The sequence below is a fragment of the Carassius auratus genome, chromosome 12 (genome assembly GCF_003368295.1).
Source record: "Carassius auratus strain Wakin chromosome 12, ASM336829v1, whole genome shotgun sequence".
In the NCBI taxonomy this organism is placed as follows: Eukaryota; Metazoa; Chordata; class Actinopteri; order Cypriniformes; family Cyprinidae; genus Carassius; species Carassius auratus.
Window position 1 is genome coordinate 4,580,163 of NC_039254.1, and position 6,000 is coordinate 4,586,162.

A 6,000-nucleotide genomic window follows, 5' to 3' on the forward strand; every position below is an offset into this window, starting at 1 on the left:
AGTCTACTGTGACGTCAGTATGAAGCGTACACGAAACTGACCTTGAGCGCAAGGCTGATGAGAGAGAATAGCCTTTCTGTTTCTCCTGACTGCAAATGGGATGTTCACATGTAATCATTACCTAACTCCTTCTGTGGGTTAAAGGAAGATGCCTGGACGTCTATTTGCAGACAAACACAAAAATTCTAAATTTGTGTTTAATAACAAGTAGCCTAACTACTTTTGTCATTCAGTATAAGCTGAATGTGTTTTAACACATTATCTGGCAACTATAACAATAACAGAACAGTAGCACTGGAATTACTTTCAGAGTGATATTCTTGTTGATGAATAAAAAAAGACATTGTTAGCCAATCAGAATCCATCCTGATAAACAGCTTGAGCATTTAGTGGCAGATGAGATGACAGAACTGCAGCACACATTGATAAGTAGAACGTCATAGAATATAATGAATATAATTATCTTTATAGTTATCATTACAATATTTTTTTCTTGATCTGAAGGTGCCTTAAGGCAGCATCACACTTATTCTTCATGCAGAAGGCAATCCCAGTAATTCATTGCGATAATTCTGTAAAGTAAAAAAAAAATCTATTTGTTCTGGCTAAAATATATTTCAAATATGATGAAATAGATGTTGTAAGCAGCACAGTTTAGGGAATATATATGCAAAGAGGCAAGAAAATACATTTCCAGTCTTGTAATATTTATTTTTTAAATAGATTTTGGATTTTATATATATATATATATATATATATATATATATATATACAGCGAGTAAAATAAGTATTGAACACATCACAATTTTCTCAGTAATTATATTTCTAAAGGTGCTGTTTTGTTTACATGAAAGGTAAAGTTTCAGTCCCACCTGATGGCCTATAAAAAAAGTGTCTCATGACGGTGTCACACAAGAAACATTTCATGATGGGTAAAAGCAAACAGCTCTCTCAAGACCTTATTGTTGTAAAAACATACTAATGGCACTGGTAACAGAAGGATTTCTATACTTCTGAATGTTTCAGAGAGCACTGTTGGAGCCATAATCCGGAAGTGGAAAGAACATAATTTCACCATAAACCGGCCACGACCAGGTGCTTCTCACAAGATTTCTGACAGAGCAGTGAAAAAAAATTAACAGAAGAGTTTTCCAAGAGCCAAGGATAACTTGTGGAAAGCTTCAGAAAGACCTAGAATTGGCATGTACAATTGTTTAAAAAAAATAAATATGTACAATGAGTAATGCACTCAACCGCTGTGGCCTGTATACATGCTCACCACGCAAGACTCCGTCGCTGAAGAAAAAGCTGAATGTTGAAGCTGGTTTAAAGTTTGCTGCACCACATTTAGAAAGCCTGTGAAATACTGGGAAAATATAGTCTGGTCAGAGGAGACCAAAATTGTACTCTTTGGATGCCATAATACACACCATGTTTAGAGGTCAAATTGCACTCCACATCACCCCAAAAACATCATGGTGTAGCACTGACAAAATTCATATAACTGAAGGAAAGTTGAATGGATTTTTTTTTTTTTGAAGAATTCTTGATAAAAAATCAACTTGATAATTTTTTTTTTAAATGTCAGTTTGAAACTATTTATGTTTTTTAAGACAATCTTATTCTCCTCATGTTGTCTCTGTTAATCATTTGCTTCATGTAGGTCGTAATATTTGTATATTTTTTATCAGACAGGCAATGATGTAGGTCACTAGGTTTTGGAGCAGAGCTAAAGTTAAAGGCAGCTTTGGCAGACATGGCCAATTATTATTTTGTCAGGTAACTGAAAAGGTGAAAATACTTGATTGACAGTCACATACCAACCACAGTCAGGAGTGATGGACACGTTCTGAATTTCAGAAGACGTTTTGTCGTCAAGTACACCCAGGCATCTGTCAACAGATAATTCACACACACACACAAAAACACAAATTTAACTCAAAGAGAAGACGTACTCTTTCTCTCAACTCTTGAACAATAAGATACAGTCACCATGTGAAGGCCACAGCTCTGGCCGCAGCCTTTTGCAACACTTCGGTGGTAAAAACCATCATAGAGAGCCAAAGACACTGAGTCTGGACCACTCCACAGATGTTTATTTGAATCCACATTCAGACTTCATTCAGATACTTCTTCCATCTTTTCTGTGTTCCATGTTTACACAACTCTGAGGCTGTTTGGATGTTCTTCTGGACTTGTGCTGCATGTGCGCTTCATTTTTCGCATACTCCAGGGACTGGAAAGAAACCTAACACCACACAGTCATCGCACTGTGACTTGGCTCTCACAAATCAACAGACAGGCATGAGACGGCTAGAGGACGACTGAGCTCAGAGCGAATATCAGTGCATATAAACAATTTCCTGTCTGACTCACGATCTGGGACTTTGCTCCTGCAGGAAAACAGGACGAACCACTTTTACAGCACTTTGAATTGATTGCATATAAAAGCTAAAGTCAAACAGATAAGACTCTTCTATAAAAATCATATATTGGCAATAACACCCCGTGATTAATTTATGGATGCTGATTTAGGGAAACTTTGGATATTTTTTCCCTCCATTCTTGTAACCAGATTGAATTTGGGTTCCTTGCCAAAGTTGCCTTTGGTTTGCTAGTTGAGGTTTAAAAGATGTAAATATTAACATTAATTATTGATTTGACAGCACTGACACTACTCATACTAAATAATCACCCTATTGTCAAGTGTAGAGCTGCTTTATCGCTGAATCAAATTCATTCATAACTGACACAATTTACAACAACAACAGTTATTGAACTGAACTGAATCAACATTTGAAGTTCATCGCATTAAGTCTGTTACTTTTGTACTCTGAAGCTGCTTTGAAACAATATTATTGTAAAAAGTTATGTAAAAAAATGAAGATGACTTGATATGACTGTATTTTAAGGTTACCATTTTGGGTTCCTTGCATGACATATTGAAGGATCCTACAGGGGAACCTCTAAACTGCAGCAGTTATCCAGTCATATAGAAAAACGTTTAGATGCATATATATGAAACACCGCTTTCATTAGCAAAACCCATAAAAGACAAAACCCACAAAAGACTTCCAGCAAGTAGTCAATCAGGAAGCTCACCTGAGCTTCAGGTAGAACATGTACACACACCTCAGCCCTGAAGGAGAAAATGATATATGAGTCTGTAATTAATGCCTGTATTTAATCCAGTTACCTGCAGCTAAAGCTAATTATCTTACCTGTCTTCACCTTGAATAGTTCTGGATTCAGAGGCTTTAGAGTTGCTGATGAGGAGTGTTGGCTCTCAAACCACACGTCTGATATACAGATCAAATGAAAACACACGGAAGTGTTTACAGGGTAAACGGCTAGTCACTTGAAAGAAGAAGAAACTGACACTACATAAACTGGCTGTGTGGAAGTGCATGTATTCAAGTGTGTAGAGAAATCAGTGTCTATACAATCACTTTTATGTCCCATGAATTGATTTTTATACCAACATCTGATTTAATTTTTCCTTTTTTGGTATGAAGGTCACAAACTAGCACTTCATCACTTACATTTACTAATGACTAATGTGTAGATTTCTTTTTTTTACCCATGACTAGGTAGCTATAAAATTTGATACAGCAAGACAAATGAGTTTGTCATCACCATCAGTGTGTCTTGTTATTATTGTTATTATTGAAATAAATTGAATTAAATTACAACAAATGACAATCAGTCAGTTCAGAATCTATGCAATTATGCAAAACATCATATGTATATACATTTTGATTTACACAAAGCCTTACAACCAAAACGATGAAAAGCACCAGTTAAAATGTCAACAGTGTAGCATACCTATCTAAAGTCCTGTCTGGATTCTAGGTCGTGTCTTGCTGCTCAACTTCTTCACTTTTTTTACAGGCCCGTCTCATGATATCTTTCTCACCTGATAAGCAGTGCGAGGCTAGACTGACAAGCCTTTGCTTTACTGTCACTGCAGGACCATAAAATGGCGAAACAGCTGTGCGTAAGTGCAGTTTTTACACACTCAGGGATTTAGTACACTAGAACTGGATGAAGATTAGCATGAGTTACCATCAATCTCTGTTTTAGCAGTGACATTTAAGTGTTTTAAAAAGCCAAACGTTGCAACACAGAGTGTTGGTTTTTCAGGTTTTGGCTGGTAGTTTAACCCGTGTAACCTTGTACCCCTCTGTAAACCAATGATTAATGGTTGACCATGAGATAATGGAATTGTAAACCTTTGCAGGTCAACAGCTCAATATTGAGGCTGTAACTCTGCGAACATGGGCACGTTCTCAGGCTGTACAGACATCCACGTGTTGTCTATCATACATATGTTTAAAAATTCATGACAAGTCATTCCCAGACAAATTTCAGCAATTCAAACCATTCTTGGCTTGCTGCTTTTCTTTAGAAAGAAATGGAAAAACACCAAGGTAACATCTGTTCTGAAAGCTTTCTTTCCTCTAGAACTGTTATGCCTGAGTTTGTAGTGCAAACCTGAGTCTATTTGACGTCAGAGTTCAGTGTGTTTGATCGATGTGCAAATTATTTCTCAAACTTGGATGCATGCCAGTGAACCACGCCTGCGTTCGTTTGAAAAGGCTGTTTGGAGTACGGTTCATATAAACTCTGCAACGGTAATGCAATCTGGCCTAACCGCAGTGAATAACTATTGATGTAACTATGTAATTTGCATCTCTGCATTCTCCATCAGTTTGATAAAAGTCTCATTTGTATGTTATTGCTATTTGTCTCCAAATAAATGACATGCAGAGGAGCTCACATTCTTCACAATTCTTCTAATGCAAGCGTGGAATCAAACTTGAGTTCAGACCAAGCAACCTAGACCAAGAGCAGAAAGAGTCTAAAAGTTGGTACACTAAAAAGACAACATTGTTTATTTAGCAAAAACCACTGTTTTGACTATAAATATCATACAGTGATGCTCGCTACTGTAATAATCTTGTGCAGGTTAGAAACAACACTACATTGCTTATTAGTGTATTTAATCCTATTATAATATCAACAAAGACTTTCCTCAGAGATCTATGACCTTTAGTTTAATTCAAGCTATGCTATTAGCAAAACTTCTGTGATTACTATTTTATGACAAAGACATTTTAAGGAGAATAAAGTAGATGTTCTGCAAAGCAGGTATGTGTACCATTCAGAAATTAATTGTGAATGCGTTTTAATTTGCTAGTCGATTCATGAAATTGAAATGAAGCAGGATACAGAGTTGAAAGTCAAATTTGAGTGTAAATAAGCAGAAATCAAAAGTTAAATAATTCAGAAATTCATGATTTTTTTAACTAGAAAAGCAAAGTTGCTCAAGACAAACACCAAATGCTGGTTTGACAAAGTTTAAAAAGCCTTTAAGTTTGGATAGACAGGTAGATAGATGGATAGATGACATAACCTTGCATGCCCTCAGCTTGTCTACATTTCATGTTCTATTTTAACATCTAAGGCCCCGTGCATCTCTGTCCACACTCGCTCTGATATTCTATCTCTCTGTATCAGTATCTCTTGCGGTTCATCTGTAGGATAAAATGAGAGGTCAGCCACAGACCACCACCAAATGACCATACACATGATCATTGTTTGGACACAGATGCTAGGACACTTGTGGTTAGAATGCCGACGAGGCATAAAACATAAAAAAACCATCAGATAATCACTAATCAGGAGATGCTGACATGAACCACATCTGAGTGTCCCTGTGTGATCAGAACTGGCCCGGCCTGCAGACTTAACATCATCACTGACGAACTGAGAGGAAGTCAAAAACTCCCTTCAGAATCTGTGTGACGGTTTGTTGAAAATATTTGCGTTTCATGACCCTTGGGGAAGCGTGGCAGAGGCCCTCCTCCAGCTCTAAATTGATGTAGTAGAACAGTACCGTTCCCCTCCAAGAGTTGCCTTGCCATCTGGACTTCTGCAAGAAGCTGCCATTACTCACCTCTCCTGCATAATTTCAAGGGCTGTGGAATTACTGTGGTG